The following is a 7,401-nucleotide window of genomic DNA, read 5'->3' on the forward strand; positions in this document are numbered from 1 at the left end:
AAAAAAAAAAAAAAAAGTAAAAAAAAAAAAAAAGAATCATAAAGGAGATGACGCCACATTCACGACAATAGAGGCTTGAAGCACACACAATTGGCCGATATATGGGCAAACCATAGTGTACCTTCAAATTTTGTCTCTTATAGTCAAACCAATCTGCTGTGTTTCATTTGCAGTATGCTGTGTTAGGAGAGTCCTCATAGAATCCTTATGTTGAAAAACTTCCTTCCAGAGTTTTGCTTGAGATTATGATGTTACAGAGCTGTTCTTTTGCATGAAGTCACTACAGCTCCAAAGGAGCCGCTGGAAGCAATAATAAATCATAGAGCTAAGATCCAGTAGTAGCTTTCCATGAATCCACCATTAGGGGTGTTATTATCTTGTAAATAAAGAATTTATTTGGGGCCAGAGAGATGGCTCAGAGATTAAGAGCACTGACTGCTCTTCCAGAGGTCCTGAGTTCAATTTCCAGCAACCACATGGTGGCTCACAACCATCTGTAATGGGATCTGATGCTGTCTTCTGGTGTGTCTGAGGACAGCTACAGTGTACTCATATACATAAAATAAATAAATCTTTATAAACCGAATGTATTTGACTAGAAGGACAGGGAAGATGTAATAAAGGGAAAAAGGAGAGGCCTTGTGTCCAACCTTGGGAATCTTCTTTAAGTATGTAGAGCCATGCCTAGGTCTACACTGCTGAAAATGAAACAAAGTTCTGTTTCCTGAGCTATCTGTTGGTACACAGGCTTTTGTAGAGGTTTAATGACTTGCTACGTTCTCTGACTCTTCTAGAACCTACCACTGGAGCCCCTTGATCCTCACGGCTTTGACCTCAGTTATGGAGGAGACCCAATCTCCTCTTCGCATGCTTGCTACTAGTCTTACTTCACCATCAACCAGGGAATAAGGAAGTGATAGAGGGCGTGACTAGGATCTCTTATCAGAAAGATTCCTTCTCATTGCTCTTTACCTTTAGACTTGCCAGAGTGCACTTCAGTAACTTAGGGCAACTGCTGCGGTCTGTTCTTAAGTACAGAAAACAAAACCAGCCTGTATTTCCTTCCATCTGCCGGTAAACCCCAGTACCAAGTGGAGTCCCCCAAGCACAATAGATTAAGAATTCTCTAACAAGCTGCCTCAGAGGGCTTATCATGTTCCCTCTTTCCTTTGATACTGTTTAGAGGAGTTTGTTTAATGGTTATCTGTAACATTTGTGGGATTAAATCATGTGATTTAAGGAGCTAAATCGATGTACTGGGCAGAAGGCCAGAGTATAAACTTGACTTGCCAAATCCCAGCTCAGATCTCTGCCTAGCACAGGTGTGTGTGTGTGTGTGTGTGTGTGTGTGTGTGTGTGTGTGTGTGTGTGTGTAGACAATAGTCTGGCTTCCTACCTAACTAAAAAATTAGCATCATCGGAGGAATCTGGTCTCTGTACACCGCTTAGGCTGTGCGCCAGATGGATTGGGGCATTATTATCGGAACTCAGTGACCTCTCACCATTACCCATGCTAAGTGTGCAATAGTAAGTGCCTTCACTGACATGCTGATGCAAAGACATGTAACCTGATAAAAAAATTGACATTTAAAGTATGGATACCTGACAATTAATGAATTTTCCTATATGTCAAACACCATGATGTCTATATTGTGCAAATTTCATGGACAAAGCCCTTTTGTGAAGGTTGTGGGGTGTTGAGTGTCAGAGCATTTTGGCATTTTCCCAACTATCGTTTTGCTCAATTCCTAGCTTTATTTGGTTTATTTGTTCTTGGATTTTTGAGACAGGAACTTCCTATGCAGCCCAGGTTGGCCTTTAACTCATTGTTCTGCCTTAGTCTGTAGAATGCTGGAGTTATAGATATGGGTAACCACTCTCAGGAACAATAGTCTTTCACTGTGAAGTTCATAGGACGACTCTTCTGCAAAATATTCTACAGGCCTTCTATAATACATGCCAGCCAAATGAAAGGTTCCCTGACAGTATATCCTTTTTTTTAATGACTGTGGTTATGAGCCCCTGATAGGAAACTAATTTCTTTCTCTTTTATCACCTGTATGGTGCCAATTTTGTGCACATGCTTTCCTATGTTCAGCTGAAATCGCATGCCTGCATCTTCCAGTCCCCAGCATTTGCTCCCTCTAGAGCAATGTCCAAAAGGCCATTTCTTTCTTCTATAGATTATCTTGAAATATTTGATGTTGGTTATCATGTTTTTCTCTGTTCAATTATTTCCTTATGTGGGATTAACATTCTGTTTCTTAATGTTATTGTAGTAACAAATCATTTTTTTAAATTAGATTTGAGGTCCACTCCATGGGATGGAATTTATCTCTGACCCAGCTAGAGTGAATAAAATTTGGGGCTACATAGGTCATGGGCCTTAGTGGAAAACCTAGCACTGTTATTCTGCTAAAGGAACATAGCAATAAACCACTCCTATTGACATATTCATACCAATAGATCAGAGCATCTCTGTCTCCTCATCGGAGAAACTTCATTTTTTTATTGGATATTTTTTATTTACATTTCAAATGTTATTCCCTTTCCCGGTTTCCCGTCCACAAACCCCCTATCCCACCCCTCCCCTTTCTTCTATGAGGGTGTTCCCCCACTCATCCACTCACCTCTTCCCACCTCCCCGCCCTGACATTCCCCTACAGTTGGGCGATCCAGCCTTGGCAGGACCAAGGGCTTTGGAGAAAAATTTTTTGTATTGACCATATATTGTTTATTTACTAGTTAAACGCTTTAGCTCTTTCTTTCCAAATACAAATACAATATGAATAATAACTTTATATATTCTGTTTATGTTACTATTCTTAGAAACTGATACATAGTAAATCCTCAATAAAAATGCACAGAAATATTACATAACCTAGTGGTAGGGATAGAGATGGGGAAATACTTTGTTGGCAGAATCTTGCTTTTGGTTATATAAATACCCCCACTATAAAGCCATGCCCTTATAAAAGAAATAAGTACTTCACCATAGACACAGTCTTAGTTATTTGTTCCTTTGGAGCAGGACAAAGTTATATTTGGGAAATTGATGTAATTCTGGCCAATGAGATGTGCTGGAGGACTTATTTCCTTGAGTTGTCATTTGCATGTGATACCAAAGACTTCAATGGCCATGGTGTGAAGAAAGCCAATTGCTAAGTGATGCAGCATGCTTGGTAAATAGGCCATAAATTAGGCACTTATGATGTCTTTGGGTCATTGAACTAGCTCTCCTGAGTCTCTCTCAAGTTCTGTACTTTTAGGGATTGAGGATAATAGCTCCTTTTGCTAATCTACTTTTATGCAATTTTGTTAAAAGAACTGAAAAAAAAAAACCTCAAATGATAGCATTTTCTCAAATATAAATTACCAAAATTAAAACTCTGAAAGAAAATTTGAACAATAGTTATATTAAAATAGTCTGAAATATCTACCTATTAAAAGCCACTCAGTTCAAATGATTTTATAGCTGTATAAAGAACTTAAAAATACACCTAGCTTTCTTAATATTAAGAATATTTTTAAAAAAGAATATTTCAGATTACAAAATGAATGAGCACTCTCAAATTAATTCTCTAGAGCTAGACCATCTTAATATCTATACCTAATAAAAATAATCTAAATCTAATTAAAACTAATTAATCTAAATAAAAACTATATATATGAACTCTTATCATGTTAAGACCCCCCCCATGAACTATTAGTGAAATATTAACATTTAGCACTTATTTACTTAAAGTATCTAAGTAAAATTATAAAGGAAGTAAAATAATTGCATACAAAATGTATAGCTCAAAATTAATAATAAATCTAGTAATTTGTGAAATATTAAACTGATAGACATTAAAATCCAAGAAAAATGCAAAGATTGTACTAGAAGTACTGGTGTTCAACTTTTAAATTCTGAGTAATGAGAAGCACATGAAACTATTATGAATATCTGGACAGAAGCAAAAATTATATTTATATACAAATGTATACTTATAAAACTTACAAAAATAAGTTATAAATACAAGAAATTTTGATGAGGTGACAAAATTTATCACTGTCCTTTAGAAATTTACATGAAAACATCTGGTTCATCATTGAAACATCATGTAAGGATTCTTAGTAATAAACTTAACAAAAAAGGAATATTACTTATGTAACCAAGCTATTGGCAAGTATAAAACAAGGCCTAAGGGAAAAGGAAAACATTTTAATGACTAGACAGATTTTATCTACAAAGTGCACTTTCCCATATTAGGATATAGATTTTAAAAGGAATCAATACCTACGTTTTATACAGAACTGGGCCAATATATTTAAATGGAATGATATGTTTATAAAAATTATGTGAAAACTTTGAGCAAAGTAAAAGAGAGATACCATCAAAAGTGTCACAATAAGCAATTCTGTCACTACACTAAGCACCAATCATCCTAAAAGAAGGTATCACTATCAACTTTCCCAGACCTAGTTCCATCTATACATATGCATATACACATATACATATACATATACTCATTTACATATACATAGACATAGACATCCACATACATACACATATACACATACACATACACATACACACACACATACACATACACATATACATATACATATACATATGTCCCAGCATATACATTGGCCTAGTCTGGTAAATTCTTTAGAACCTTGCTTGCTAACACCATTCTCAGACTCTTATGTTTAGCTCTGGTCTTGCAGTTTGTGCACTAGTTCAGCCATGAATGCCCCAGATTCCCACCCACCTGCTCCATGCCCACATTCCCAGAAGGCCCAGTTTGAGTCGATTGTGCAGCCAGCCCAGTCTGGCGACCGACTTGGATTTCTTCCTACATTCACACTTGACACATTTCCTAGGCCTATCTCAGGAAGCACAGATAGCTCAATGCCCAGGCAGACCTAGCAAGAAGTTACATTTGCATGTTACCTTGGTTACTGCTGAGTCGGAATCACGCCCTTTCCTTCCAGTCAAAAATCAACACAGTAGCTGAAAGATTGACCTACCAATATTTGATGGCTAAAATGAATCAATACAGTCTATACATCCAAGAAGCACTGAAAACTACTAACTAACTTATAAGGTAATCACTAAGAAAATAACTTAAGCCAGGCATGGTGGTGCACATATGGCCTCAGAACATGGGTGGCAGAGGCAGCCAGGTATCAGTGATTTGAGGCCAGCCTGGTCTACATATCGAGTTCCAAGACAATGAGAGCTACAGAGTGAGATCCTGACTCTAAATAAATAAATAAGAAAAAAAAACAAGACATAGAGACAAAGAGATGGAGACAGAGAGAAGGACAGAGATACAGAAAAGGAAAGGGAGACAGACAGACAGACAGGAAGATTGAGGGAGGGAGAAAATAGCTAAAAAGTACCCAGAAAAAGAAATGAGAAAAGCAGGCTGTGACGAATCGGAGAACAAAGAATATGTAAAATAGAGAATAAGTACTTGACTGAGCTGTAGAGATCCAGCAGTTACAGCTTGAAGAACTTGAGCAAGGGAAATGGAAGCTAAGTCTTGGAACCCAGGAGGGAATGCAGTCAACACATAGAGGAAGCACTGGGAACTAGAGACAATGCATATCGGTCAAAGGGTCTCCTACTTGGCTGGCATCAGAGTCACTGAAGACTCTAAAGAGTTTAAAAGTACCATGCCTGGGTCACCCCACTCCCTTACAGCGACATTTAAAAACAAAGACACTCAAAGGAATATACTATGCCTGTGGGATGGGCCACCATCATTATACACAGGACCCAGTGTTGTTGCTTGTAGTCGTCACAGAGAACAGAAAGTGATTAGAACTGGAGAGAAATTTTCCATAGAGAGGCTTAGATCTCTGCTGTTAAGCATAGTAGCCACAAACCACATATGGATATTTAAACTTAAATGAAAGAATTCACTGCCTCAGTTGTACCAGTCACATTTTAGACACTTTAATAATCACACGTAGCTCAGGATGCTATACAGGATACTGAAGGTCTAGAACATTTGTATGCCTGTTGGCCTCAATGCCTCTTTCACCTTTGCAGTGTCTACAGTGAAGAAGACTTCCGATTCTAGGAAGAAGACACAGTATATATGATCCTTTGATTTGTAGAATGCATTTTTCTGGCTTTGGATGTGTACCCAGTGCTCTTATTCATGTAAAAATTTCTACTGCAGATGTCCTGGGATATTTAGTCAGACCATTAGCAGAGGGATTAAATCAATAAATACATTTCACTTTCACTGGAATGAAAACGGGTATTTGAGTGTGTGTGTGTGTGTGTGTGTGTGTGTGTGTGTGTGTGAGTGTGTGTGTATTCTCCCTCAAGTCGCCCAGCTGCACAGGGGACTTTAAATCTGTTGCTCAAATCTCATTATCACCATGTCTGCATGATGCTCTTTGAAGCAGTTAAGAGAAAGACAACAAAATGACACTGAGTGTGGCAAGTAGAAGGCAGTGTAATTGGCTGAAAGTCTTGGATCTGGTTATTAGTCTGAGAGTTGCTTTTATCCTTGATTGTGTAGGTCATGACAAATCAGTGTCTGTCTTCTTTCGCTTACCCCTTAACTTTGAAATCCGAAGTGACAATGTTTACACAGGAGTTTATTAGCAAAGTCTTTTTAAATGGGGCAGAGGGCCTTCTTAAAAAATTATAGTAACAATCAGAAAATATGGACAAAAGATATATTGGAGTTCTTTAGACTTTTTTTGCAACTTCTCTATGTCTAGGGAATGATTTTGAAAATAAAATTAGAAAAATTTATGCATATGTGCAAATTATGAACACTTTCTCATAAAAATGAGACAATTTAAAATAACCTGTCACTTACTTTTCCCTATGTGCAGTGTTAATGTGGCCATTCTTTTTTTAATTAGTTAATTATTTTATTTATTTATATCCACCCAAATTCACGCTCTTCCTAGGTTTTCTTTTTTCCTTATGTTTTGTTTTTGACTGAGTTTCATTTCACTAAGTAGCTGTGTCTGCCCTGGCAGTCACTATGTAAGACCAGGTTAGCCTTGAACTCACAGAAACTTGCCAGCTTCAGCCTCCAGAGAGGTGTGAGTCACCAGATCTTTGCATAAATTCACAATTAGTCTCCCAGTACAGCTTCTCCAGTAGTCAAATTAAAAGAGACATTTTTAAAAGCTCTCATTTCATACCCATACATTTTCTAAAATTGGTTTCATTTATCAACAGTAGCTTCTAAGGGGAAAGAAAACACTAGAACTCCCAGGAAACGTAAGTTGACCTTGTTTTGCTGTGGTTGTTTTCATGTTCAGTGTGAATGATAGTTCAAAGTTCTTTCTCAGATGTTCTAAGACTCCATGTGTACTTAACAAATGGACTCTTGGACACGAATGAAATATATTTAAGACTTCAACATATGTCACATT

Source organism: Rattus rattus, chromosome X, assembly GCF_011064425.1.
Source record: "Rattus rattus isolate New Zealand chromosome X, Rrattus_CSIRO_v1, whole genome shotgun sequence".
Taxonomy (NCBI): Eukaryota; Metazoa; Chordata; class Mammalia; order Rodentia; family Muridae; genus Rattus; species Rattus rattus.